Here is a 13,066-nt window from a genome sequence, read left to right as displayed (position 1 = left end):
TGCAGCCCACACACCTAAGCCCGCTCAGCAAGAGGGAGCCACCGCAGTGAGAAGCCTAAGCCTGCTCAGCAAGAGGAAGCCACCGCAGTGAGAAGCCCGTGCGCTGCAACTAGAGAGCAGCCCACACCCGCCGCAACTGGAAAAAAGTCCACGCAGCAACAAAGACTCAGCACGGCCACAAATAAATAAATAAACATTTAAAAAATAAGCGAAGAAAAATTAAAATATTTTTTAAAAATAAAATTCTTTCTAAAAATCCTTACAATGATCCAGTGAGGTGAGGCAGTTATGTCCATTTTACAGAGAAGGAAATTGAAGCTTCATGAGCTTAAGTAGCTTGTAGACGTCTATATTGGTGATAACTGGTACACAAGTAATTCAAATCCTGAATTACTTGCTCTCAATTTCTACCTTTTCCACAATACAAAATACTTAGGTACTTTAAAACTTCATAGGCAACCGGGACTGAATCTACAAACTTTTTAAAAATGATGATAGTCTTTGAAGTATGACCCAGTAATTCCAAGTTTAGGATTGTATCCTATGGGAATTATCTGGAATGTGGAAAGAGATTTATCACAAACATGCTAATCTCAGGGGTAATTCAATAAAGGATCTGAAGTAGTTGAACAAGCCCATGACAGCCCTTATCCAGGAAGCCTTCCCCACTGTCCCAGTCTGGGGTGGCTGCCCCTCCTCTGCATTCCCAGGGTACCTTGCACTGGTCTCTTGCTACTCCAACTCCTCTGCTGGATCATGAGCTCTTCTTATACAGCTTTGGTTTAGAATGGGCACTGGAAAATGCAAGAAATGAGCTAACAAATGACCCTGGGGTTCCTTATTTTAATACATACAGAAACAGAAAACCAAGCTGTTAAAGTAAGTTGTCACAAGGGCAGGACTAGAACTCAAGGCCATACCAGGGTCCTTCTCTCTCCACTAGACTTTAGCTGTCTTCTTACATGAAATATATATATATATATATTTTAAACGGCTGGTATCTGGATGCTTGAGGCACAGCTAGGAAAAGGAGAAGAAGCTGGAGACTCTTTCCTCTGCAGGCCTTCACTGAAATGATCACTGGAGTGATTGGATCCCATGGGACCATGTGACCTTGGAGATGCTGATATGTTGATGAATGAAAAGGTACAGGTTTAATGTGAATATAAACTGTGACATCGGTACATGAAAAGACTAAGCAAAAAAGCCAAGAGTAACTGCACAAGCAGTAAGTTCTCTACCATTTAGAGAAAACAAATCCACTAAAAAAAAAAAAAAAAAAAAAACAGACAAGAAGGAAAGTTGCAAACATTAACCGTGGTTGCCTTTGAATAATAGATTTTTTTTCTATTTCTCTATCCTTATTTGTACTTTCCAAATTGTCCTCAATGGGCATGCTGTATTTTTATAATCAGAATGATAAACAAAATTTAATCACTAAACTGATTCTAAAGGCTAACCTGATTCTTCTAGTCATGACTCAGAAAATCACCCCAGTATTTCAATGTGCTGACACTTTGTTGCTTACTATGTTACTGTTTCATGTACAACTATAGAAAGCACATCTATTCAAGTCAGTATACAATGCAGACAAGCAAGAAAAATATATGTTTTTCCCCAGTTTGGTTCTTACTGAGTAAGTCACTGACACCAAATCTAAGCAAATTCTCAAGAGTCTATGTTCCAGAAGATTACTGCAAATTTCACTAATGAATTATTTCCGACACTCTGTAATGCAACCACGTCCCCATACTTGTGGAGATCCACCTTCTCTTGGAAGCCTTCCCTTTTCCACTCTCTCATTTACCACCTGCTCTTGATTTGACTTGACGAAGAGACAATCCTACTCCTGCAGAGGTCAATTTTGAGATAAATTAGATCTATTTTCTGTGGGTTCCTGAGGGCAGTTTTCCAAATGCATTCCAAGCAAGGATGGTGGGGGGCCAACAAGTGGATCTGGTTCTTTGTAACTCCAGGCCCAGCATAGGAACCACCCCTGCCCCTACCTGCGTGCTTGTCAGTAAGTATGGAGTAAATGGATGGAAAGACTAGATTGCACTCACCTGGGCATGAAATTTCTGGATTTTTTTTTTTCAAACTAGGTTTATTTACCTTAAAGTCACACACACTGCACAACCACCCAAAGGCCCTTTTAACAGTCTGGCAGACATTCCGCCTTGTTTGTGACCAGGCTGGGCCTCTTCCTTTGAGCACAGGGCTCACCCAATGGGGTTATCTTCCCATCATCATTCTCTCCCACTAAAAAGCTGATGAGCACTCAACCCTGCTGGGAGGTCTGAATAAGCATGCATCACATGATTTACTACCCACCACACCCCTGGGAGATGCATACATGTTCTTCCCTTGACACTGTGTGGATGCAGTCCACAAGGAACACAGGAGAGGAGGGTTGACCCAACCGGACTCTCTACCTCTAAAGGCTGAGCAACTTCCACTCCATCCAAACAGCCTGTGCAGAGACTGGGCAGGAAGGACTCTCACTGCACAAGGAACACTGGAACCCAAGAAGTTAAATAGCATGAAGAGCTAAGGAGGGTCTCTCTTCTGACTTCCCGCTGCCTTTCATTCTGTGATCATACTTTAAAGCACTTCCCTACTGGAGGAGCAGGAGGCAGAGGAATGTGGGGAAACCCAGGGCAAGAGTAAAGAGAACCACTTAGTAAACACTAAAGAAAACCAATCCCCAATGAAAACTATTAATATAATACTCCTCACTGAATCTACCACTGGGATCCATGGTTTTGTTTAATAACCAAAACCTGTGTAAGTCCTTAAGGAATTCACTCTCTGACTTAAAAATGTGTTGTTGTAACAACCATCATAACTTTGACTGTACACTGGGGTACCAACAAAAAACTCATTTGACATAAGTTTCGCTAAAGCGCAGAAAGGGCACTAACAGCAGACACCTTGTTGTGTGTCCCTGGGCAAGTGATTTCTCACTGAGCTTCAGTTTTTTCATTTAGAAAAACAGGCCAGCTGATTTCTAAGTTCCTTACAGGGTGAGCGCTCTGATGAGAACCATATTCAAGTGTTAAGTGGAATTACCACAAAAATGAAACACCCTAGAAACCTTAAGAGAAACCAGTGTAGTTAGGAGGTAAGAGGAACAGGGTGAAACAGCACTTTGGGGAAACCCAGACTCAAAGTGATGTCTTTGGTTTTCCAATGTTTCCCCTGACAAATACAAAATTAAAAAGCTACTTCCGTGAGACTCTCATCTCTAAAAACTTAATTAAATAAAATCAGTGAAAACAATGCTTTGTTCTCCCACAAGTGACTCAGGAGTACTGCCCTAGGAGACACTTTCTACCCTGTGTGCTTATGCCCAAACAAAGGCCTCCTGGCACAAGGATGAGAGGCAAAACATCTAAGTCTCCACAGCTGGCTGGACTCCAGCTTGAGGAGAAGGGGCAGCCAGAAGAGAAAACTAACTAGGCTTATGAAAGGCTAGAAGGAGAGTGAGGAATTACTAAATCTATCTTCTCTCAAATGGATAGAACTCTTGAAAGGCATAATGGAAGGGTGCAGCTTTCAATCTGAATTATATTATTTGTTTAACTGTTCTGCCTAAGGCCACTGCCTTTCCAGCCAACCACAGATTCCGGGTTCTGTCTTCAGTCGCTGCTCGGCAATGCGCCATGGGGGAGTCGGAGACTCAGGCTCTTGCCCTCTCTAGGTGGCCAACTTCACATGGGTTGAAACTTGGTACAAGGAACTGAACTCTCCCGGCCTCCGTTTCCCCTCCTGTAAAATAGGAGGGTTCGCTGGATGCTCTCTAGACTCCCCGAGACCGTGGCGCAGGGCTGGAGGCCCGCCGGTCCCCGAGGGACAGGTTAATCTCCAGCTCTGCTGGCCCAGGTGAAGCCGCTGCCCGACCCCTCAGCAAGCACAAGGCTGGCGCACACCCCACCCACTCCACAACCTGTCTGGCTGCCTTCTGCACCCACACCATTACCTAAGGGGCCAGGGCATCCCCTAAACCATCCCCCTGCTGCCAGAACAGGACTATTGAACTAAAATCTTCAAAGCATTCGTAGGCAAAGAAAAAGCAAAACAAGAGGCCTCTCCTTCCGGACCTCGGCATTTCTCGCAAATAAACTCGATAGAACTGAAAATAAGGGCGTCCCCCGCTAAGACAAGAGACCTCGGCTAGCCTTCCTTATAAAGAGACACGACAAGCCAAAAGGGGCCAATGACAATGGGGCTGGCTAGACGCAGGGACCTACACGGCAAAGCGCAAGCGAAAGCCAAGACAGTGCTGGGCGTAGTTTAAACCGGACTGAGGAGGCGCTCGCCGTCCCCTACAGGGACAGTGCAAGGACGATGGTGCGCTAGGCACAGTCTTTTCTGGGGGATGGGGGACTCGCAGACCCTTAATTCAACCCCTGTCTCTAAGAAACCACCGTGAGGTGACAGTGAGGGGTGGCCCGGGTCATCTCAAGTCTGCACCACCGCCGGAACAGACTCTCGGCCTGGAGTAATCTTTTTTTTGCTACTTTCTACCTTCGTGTTTCCGAATATTTTTGAATTTGGTGGTTTGGTCTGATACCCAAGCGGTACCTTTTAAATGTGTCAGTCTTTCTCCTCCAGCAAGTGGCGCCCCCAGCGCCGTTCCCTCCCGATAGCTGAGACAAAGGCCGGGTTCCGCAGGGCGGCTCCGGAGGACTGGCGGTGCACCCCGCACCCTGGGCAGGACGCACGTGCGTTTGTTATGGTACCTGCGCCCCCACCCCTGCAGAGAGCCCGGGTTTCTCCTCCTGTACATCCGGCAGGCGAGATCCAAAGGAACCTGGACTTTACGTCTCCCTTCCATGTTGCCCGTGCAGTGGAGAAAACGGGGCTCCTTGGGGCCGCGTGCACGTGGGTTTGTTGTGGGTCCGCAGTCTCGCGGAGCCGGCGGGAAGCCAGGGATGCCCCCTCGGCCCTGATTAATCCACAGACACCCCAGCAAAAGGCGGCGGGTCCGCGCAGTGAAGAGTGCTGAGGAGTGCTGAACATCGATTCCCTGCGCCCTCGGCTCGCCACGGGCCCCGCCGCTCCGCTGCCCTCCTGCGCCCCTTCGCTCCACTCCTCCCTGGGGGCTTGGGTCCCGCCACCGCCCCGCAGCAGTCTTACTCACTCGCTGCGCTCTCAGCCGCGGAAGCTGCGGTTGCTCCGCCCGCTCTGCGCCCCAGCCGGTAGGCTGCCGGTTCCCTTTGTTAGCACCGGGTAGTGCCTCAGGCGTCTTCCCCAGCCCGGCCTTGCCTAGGACTCCCCTCCCTGGGATGCCTCCGGACGCCGCCCCCGGCGGCGGCCTGACAGCCCGGGAGCTGGGAGTCCCTGAAGGAGGGTCTGTTGGGGAGGAGTAGAGGGGCCGGGAGATGAGGGGTGGCGGGTACGCGGGAAGAGTGCGGCGAAGGGGCGGGGGAAACGAGCAGTCTCCGTTATGCAAATAGTCGGGAAGACGGGGTGGGTCCCTTCGCCACACCGCGCCCCAAATCCGCCAAGCCCTTCAGAGGTCGCTAGCGAGGGGGCTGCGGGATTAGGGGTGCTTGGTTACGTGGTGTACCTAACCCCGGAGTGATGCTGGGATCCTGCTCCCCTCCCCCTCCCACGGCGAGGGCGGGCCGAGGGGGAGGGGCAACGCGGAGGGGCAAGGTCCCTAAACGTCTGATCCTGCAGAGTTGAAGCCAGCACTGTCCTAGCAGGCAGAGACGATAAATCTCGCCTCTGCTACTGACCGGTTGTGTTACCCTGAGCAAGTCCCTCAACTGCTCTGAAGCCTTATGCAAAATATGAAACAACAAAATCTATTTCACAGGGTATGGCAAGAACCTCCCACTCACTGCAGGTACAGAACAGGAGGGTCGGTGAGTCCCTGCCCATGGCCATATCCACCTCAAGCCGTCTGCAGGCTGGTGGGCAGGAGGACTCCAGTAGAGTGGAAAAGGGAGTGAGGATCCTTCCTCCACTGAAGCTGAGCTAGGGCTGCTGGGAGAAGGCGAGAGGAGACCACTTGTTGAGCAAACGTCGTCGCCCCACCCTGACCATCCCAGGGGCCCACTTGCCTAAAACAGAACTCTGCCCTGTAGGAGGGCATAAGCGGCCTGCGGCCACCACTGCAGTCCCCGTAGAAAAGATGTGACTACCAGAGGCCATAATCTTCTCCCCATCGAATGGATACATGGGTGTGTATGGATGCTGTCCCTTGCTGTCTGCCTGAAACTATCACAACATTGTTAATCGGCTATAGTGAAAGTATTAGTTGCTTAGTTATGTGCAGACACTTACTCCAATATAAAATAATATTTTTTAAATATCTCCCCAGGGTCTATGGAGGTCCCACTTGGCGCCAGACTTTGTATGGGGAGGGAAGGAGTGTGGAAGGTAGTCCTTGTCCTCTGGGGAAAAGAAGTCAGGTACACACTAGAGTGCTTGAAGCCCAGGCCCAGAACTTTCTCTCCAAATCGGTGGTCCTCTCCCCACCACCATCCTGGGAAAGAGGGGGTGGTCATCTCATCCCCAACATCCTTCCAAACACTGCTTTCCCCAGCCCACTGGACCCCTTCTGTTGTCACTGCCGTCCCTTCCCATCTGCCAAGGATGCATTATTGCTCAGTACAAAGAGCTCCAGTTGGAGGGGGTGACAAGCAGAGTGAATTCAAATCTCCAGACCAACTAGCCAGCACTCTTGTGTAAGCACCTCAGTCTGTTTTCATCTGGCATTGAGAAGATACTCATCATAATATGAGTTAATGAGTAGAAACAGAGAAACTCTTAAACCTGTATCTGGGAGGCTGCTACAATTGTCTTTATTCTGAAAAAAATGGAAACCTAAAATTTTTGTGCAGGAGGATGACATACCTCTTTGTATTTTACACTTATTTCTCTCCCAGTGAACATCCTGGAAAATGGATGGCAGGATCAGAGACTAAAGTGTGGAGCATGGAGACCAGCTTGGACGCTGGAGATATAATAGGAGCTGTGGCAATGACAGTTGTTCAGTTGCTCAGTTGTGTCCGACTCTTTGAGAGTGCATGGACTGCAGTGTGCCAGGCTTCCCTGTCCTTCCACAATTCCCAAAGCTTGCTCAAACTCATCTCCATTGAGTCAGTGATTCCATTCAATCATCTCGTCCTTAATTGTCCCCTTCTCCTCCTGCCTTCTATCTTTCCCAGCATCGGGGTCTTTTCCAAGGAGTCGGCTCTTCGAATCAGGTGGCCAAAGTATTAGAGCTTCAGTATTACTCCTTCCCATGAATATTCAGGACTAATTTCCTTTAGGATTGACTGGTTGATCTCCCTGCAGTCCAAGGGTCTTCTCCAATACGTTCGAAAGCATTTGAGCATTCTTCAGCACTCAGCCTTCTTTATGGTCCAACTCACATCCATCAATCTCTACTGGAAAAACCATAGCTTTGACTATATGGACCTTTGTCAGCAAGGTAATGTCTCTGCTCTTTAATACACTGTGTAGGTATTTAATATGGTGTCTAGGTTTAATACGCTATCTAAGATTGAGGGCAGAAGGAGAAGAGGGAGTCAGGATGAGATGGCTGGATGGCATCACTGATACAATGGATGTGAACTTGGGCAAACTTCAAGAGATGGTGAGGGACAGAGAGACCTGGTGTGCTACAATTCATGGGATTGCAAAGAGTTGGACACAACTGGGCAACTGAACAACAACAACTAGGTTTGTCATAGCTTTTCTTCCAAGGAGCAAGTGTCTGTTAATTTCATGGCTGCAATCACCATCTGCAGTGATTTTGGAGCCCACGGAAATAATGTCTCTCACTGTTTCCATTGTTTCCCCATCTATTTGCCGTGAAGTGACAGGACAAGATGCCATGATCGTTTTTTGAATGCTGAGTTTTAAGCCAGCTTTTTCACTCTCCTCTTTCACTTTCATCAAAAAGCTTTTTAGTTCTCTTTGCTTTCTGCCATAAGGGCAATGACAGAGAGAATGAGAAAAAGACATGCAAACAATAGCTACCATTTGGGGAGCAAAAGCACTTTGCTTACTATATTATCTCTCCTCATCATAAGATATGTGGTGGCCTTAGCCCTATTTTATGGATGAGGAAATTGAAGTCACTTGAAAATGGCAGAGCCAGAGTGCCCCAGACCCTGCCGCAGGCCACTGCCAACCCCGGCCTCTGCTGGAGACTCCAGGACACTCACAGATCTCTCCCCTCGAGGGATGGTGAAGTTGAAGAGAGGCTCCTTTAACCCTCCTGCAGGATGAACCCCCTGCCAGAAGACATGGTGAATACGCTCATAGGGAGTCAGAGCGCACACACTTCTGTGCGTGATGTCCACTCCATCAACCCCACGCAGCTCATGGCCAGGATCGAGTCCTATGAAGGAAGGGAGAAGAAGGGCATATCTGATGTCAGGAGGACTTTCTGTTTGTTTGTCACCTTTGACCTCTTATTTGTAACATTACTGTGGATAATAGAGTTAAATGTGAATGGAGGTATTGAGAACACCTCCATTAGAGAGGTTAGAGAAAGAGGTGGTGCAGTATGATTACTACTCTTCTTATTTTGATATATTTCTTTTGGCAGTTTTTCAATTTAAAGTGTTAATACTTGCATATGCAGTGTGCAGACTGCGCCATTGGTGGGACATAGCGTTGACAACAGCAGTGACCAGTGCCTTTTTATTAGCAAAAGTGATCCTCTCAAAGCTTTTCTCACAAGGGGCTTTTGGCTATGTGCTGCCCATCATTTCCTTCATCCTTGCCTGGATCGAGACATGGTTCCTGAACTTCAAAGTGTTACCTCAAGAGGCAGAAGAAGAAAACAGACTCTTGATAGTTCAGGATGCCTCGGAGAGGACGGTGCTGATACCTGGGGGTCTTTCTGATGGTCAGTTTTATTCTCCTCCTGAATCTGAAGCAGGATCTGAAAATGAAGCTGAAGAAAAGCAGGACAGTGAAAAACCACTTTTAGGACTATGAGTAAGACTTTTGTTAAAGTAAGTCTTTGAAAATGAAACTGTTAATAGTGAAGTAGTTAAATATGGAGCCTTCCTTCAAGTAGATACAAAGTTAAATTCAGAAAATATGAGAGTGATTATAGTTTTATTTCTCCTAATTACGTGAATTTGTCAGGCACATTTTATTATGTAAAATCTGTTAACATTTTCTAGGTATAAATTGGCAGAGGATGAAAACTACGTAAGAGTTCCACATTTCTGAATAAGGGTGACTTAGTTCATTTTTGTTTATTGTAGCCAGAGTGTCTCCATGTCAGGCATGATTTAATGACAAACCCTAACTTCTGAGGGCGGCAAGGGCAGCAGTCCAGGGAGGTGGTACTGCCCTTGTCCCCACTGGCAGGGAAGACTGAGGGTGAGTGACTGGTCCAGAGTCCCACAGCTGGCAGGGGCAGAGCCAGGACTCAGGCGCCCCGTCTGTACCAGCATCCACCCTGGTCCGCACAGGATGGTCGTCTCTGGAGTGTGTTGGAGCTTCTGAGATGACAGGTGTGGTCCAGTCACAGCAGTCGGGCTCCACGTGCCTCCAGGTCAGGGCACATTGTTCAGTCCCTTCAAATCATCAAAGGAAACATTTCAACCTCACAAATATGAGCGAATAAACAGTCAATTGTAAAAGCTGTATTTCTGCTTAATTATTTAACCACAGAAGGAGAAGAATAGACCTTAAAACTTCATCTGATAAAAAAATAATCTGTTAACTATGTATAGTGAAGGATGTTAACTTATGTAGACTTATTGTGGTGACCATTTCAAAATACATACAAATATAGAGTCATTATGTGATATAACTTAAACTAATAAAATGTTATTTATCAATTATATCTCAATAAAAAATAATGAAATAAAATTTTAAAGCAGGGAAAAGTAGTGCACTGATTCATAGAAGGTGGGCAGTTGGCATAGAGTCAGATATGCTGGCAGAGGCAGCCGGAGTCCTGGTATTGAAGGCCCTGCATCAGTGGTATCCACTGTGCTTCGGGCCCTTTTCCTACAACAGTGTTCAGACATAAGACAAAATCGTGGGCATGTGAATAGTAGATCCTTTTCGAAAAGGCTTTAAGATCTTGTGTCGCCCCACCCATGGTTTTTCAAGTGTAGCATTTTGCCTTTTTACACTGCATCTCAAATATTGTTGTGTTCTCTCTTCTTCTAAGTGTGAAAAACCTTCATTGAAAGTCACCAGAAAGAAAAAGGAACTGGAGATGGGGTCTCCCTATTGAAGGTTGAAATGGTGACGTCCACTGCTGACATTATTGAACGGCTAGTAAAGCATTTATTTATTGTAATACCTCACAGACACGGTACCATACCCGCATCCATTTATGTCACCTGCCTGTGGCTGGTAAGAAATGTCGTGGTCCACCCTATATTCAGTGAGACGGGATCTGACCTGTCAATGAATAGTTGCAGAAAGTCTTGTGCTGTGTTCCTAATCAAAAAGACTTCTGAATATATTGGAATAACACTTTTTTAGTATGTAAAATATCTTTTTATTTTGATTTGCAGAATGGAATTTTTTTGTCTCATGTTTTGAATTTCTTTTGTATTTCTTTTTTAACTCCCTACATTTCCCTTATGTTTTTTAACTCATGCACATGCACTATTTGTACAATTTTAAAAGGTAATAAACTCCAACATATCAAAAAAAAAAAGAAAAGAAAGAAAATGGCAGAGCCGGAATTTGAACCCACTTCTGAACACATTGAAAGCCTTCACCATTTCTGTCCTCGGCATCACTTTTTTGTCAGTACTATTTAGAAACCAAGAACAAGAAACAGGTGAGAGGCTTTTCCAGAAGGTTCTCTTCACCAGAACTCTAGCCAAGTTATCAAAAAATCAAGGGACAGACTCACTCTGGTTTCTTGGTTTGCAGGACTGGGATGACCACAGATGACATAAGCCCAAGAAGATCCTGGGACTCTGAGCAGATGAGCAGGCAAGAAGGAGTACTCTGACGAATTTCTAGACTGGGAGCAGTCAGTTATTTCCTTTGGGAACTGCTCTCTCAAGGTTGCTGTGTCTTCACTTGGGGCCTTCTCATCAAGAAGTGAGAGGCAAGAGGCTGGACCATTGGATGGGAGGTGATCCTATCCTCCCCAGTCTATTTATGAGGCTTTCCTACTCATTGTCTCTGGGGCTCCTGCTTTGACAGCGTGTTTTCCTTTGTTGTTGTCGTTCAGTCACCCAGTCGTGTCCAACTCTTTGCAACTCCAGGGACTGCAGCATGCCAGGCCTCCCTGTCCCTCACCATCTCCCAGAGTTTGCCCAAGTTCATGCTTATTGCATTGGTGATGCCATCCAGCCATCTCATCCTCTGACACCGTCTTCTCCTTCTGCCCTCAATCTTTCCCAGCATCAGGGACTTTTCCAGTGAGTCATCTGTGTGCATCAGATGACCAAAATACTGGAACTTCAGCTTCAGCATCAGTCCTTCCAATGAATATTCAGGATTGATCTCTCTTAAGATTGATCTCCTTGCTGTCCAAGGGACTTTCAGGAGTCTTCTCCAGTACCACAGTTCAATGGCATCAATTCTTTGGCATTCTGCCTTCTTTTTTCTTGAAAGTGTATTCCTTAGAAGTATAGATACCTACTTTCCATTTGGACACCATCTCAGCTTCCTGCCCCCTACTGATGTCAGCCTTTGCCCATGAATAATATTTTAAGTCATGCCTTTCTCAGTCATTAGTTTAGGCAACTTACTGGCTAATGCAAATAATGCGTCCCCTGCTTTTAACATTCATCTGCAATGATCCACTCACACAAAGTATTCTCATAGCATTCTTCAACTGGAGGTTGATGTTATTACAAAGACTTGTGAGGGGAGGAGACACGGGCACCTCAAAATGCCCTTCTAAACCCTTCTTCCTCGCCCCGCTGTAGATGCTCATCAAGACTCTTAAATAGCCCTCCCTCCTCAATGCTTTCAGCACCTATTGTCCATTATAAAGGTAGGCTCAAGGTCAAAGAACTGCTCTGTGGTCTGTCTGCACCCCCTACCTTGAGTCTCGGTGCTACCAGCTTCAAAGATGAAAATACCCAGACACAGCTAAGTCTCTGAAACCCAATCAGAAATAGAGTAACAGCACTCTAATATCCCAGGGACTTCCTACTGTCCCTACAGGAAAGGATTAGTGGAGCATGGAGTGGGCCAGGGGAGAAGAACACTAGAGAGCAAAGGCTGAACACCAGAGACAAGCCTCATGGGAAGACTGCAGCCACAAGACAGGGAAATGGCTGGTAGAGCCAGCAGTGGCTTAGTGGCTGCATGATCTTAGGAGGCAGGGAAGGAAGGAAGGAAAAAAGAAAAATTCACATGACTATGGACCACTATATTTGCAAATGGCTTTCATATACATTCTCCCACTTGAGCCCTCTTCAGATTCACAGTAACCTGTGAGAGAGACTTGCCTCTTTATCACCCCATTTAGAGATGAGAACACTGAGGCTCTGGGGTAAAGTGAGTTGCTTAAAGCCCACTAGTGAGTACTGAGCTGTGCCTTGAAACTAAAGCCTCTGTCCCTCATATTGCATCTGTCCCCAGAGCTGCAAAAGACCAAAGACCAGACAAACCCAGCAAACCACTACTGACATGTCACTGGCTGCAGCAGCCCACACTGTTGCACTGCTGCCCTGGGGGCAAGATACAAAAGCTATGCCCAGGAGACTAGATGCACCAGCAACGGCAGGAAATACAGGGTCAAAGGAGCAGTAAAAGAATCACAGATGCTTGTAATAAATTCCCTCAAAGAGATCCAGGAAATTGGCTTTTCCTGAGAGACTTCTTCCAGACCCAAAGTGGAAGCTGCCTCCTGTGTATTTATGACTCGAGGATGACTGTCAGAATAGCCTGCAGGAATGGGCAGGTTTTGAAGAAGAGAGCTTGTTTGTGGGCTAATGAAACTTTTTGAAATTAACAAATGGTTTTGGAGAAAAAAACAAGTGTTTGATACCTATTGGTGATCCATCCCAAAGCTGCCTCTATATGGCCTCACGTTTTTAAACACTGATTTTTAGTAGTATTTTCCCCCTCATTTTACAGATAAAGCTTGCTTTAG

General features: G+C 46.5%; 1 protein-coding gene and 1 pseudogene across 9 annotated transcripts in view; one reads left to right on the top strand and one right to left on the bottom strand.

Annotated features, from left to right (window-relative positions):
* ST6GAL1 (ST6 beta-galactoside alpha-2,6-sialyltransferase 1) overlaps positions 1-5,640 on the bottom strand; it is a 152,102-nt gene extending 146,462 nt beyond the window's left edge. For 3 of the 8 annotated variants that reach the window (XR_015163281.1, XM_086398459.1, XM_086398615.1), the window contains exon 1: positions 5,144-5,640. The gene's annotated coding sequence lies outside the window, so the exon portion shown is untranslated. Of the gene's footprint in view, positions 1-715; positions 795-4,584; positions 5,069-5,143 lie in introns of those variants that run through there. The other 5 variants (XM_086398493.1, XM_086398626.1, XM_086398469.1 and 2 more) reach the window with 4 other exon arrangements.
* A 2,579-nt stretch (positions 5,641-8,219) lies between these two features.
* LOC147379713 (STARD3 N-terminal-like protein pseudogene) lies at positions 8,220-10,674 on the top strand (annotated as a pseudogene). Its single transcript, XR_015163285.1, has 2 exons — positions 8,220-8,984; positions 10,163-10,674. The product of XR_015163285.1 is annotated as an STARD3 N-terminal-like protein pseudogene (transcript).
* The last annotated feature ends 2,392 nt before the right edge of the window (positions 10,675-13,066 follow it).

Source organism: Bos grunniens, chromosome 1 (genome assembly GCF_055505025.1).
Source record: "Bos grunniens cultivar Pamir isolate PY7600 chromosome 1, Bosgru_T2T1.0, whole genome shotgun sequence".
In the NCBI taxonomy this organism is placed as follows: domain Eukaryota; kingdom Metazoa; phylum Chordata; class Mammalia; order Artiodactyla; family Bovidae; genus Bos; species Bos grunniens.
This window is presented reverse-complemented; position numbering and strand designations above follow the sequence as displayed.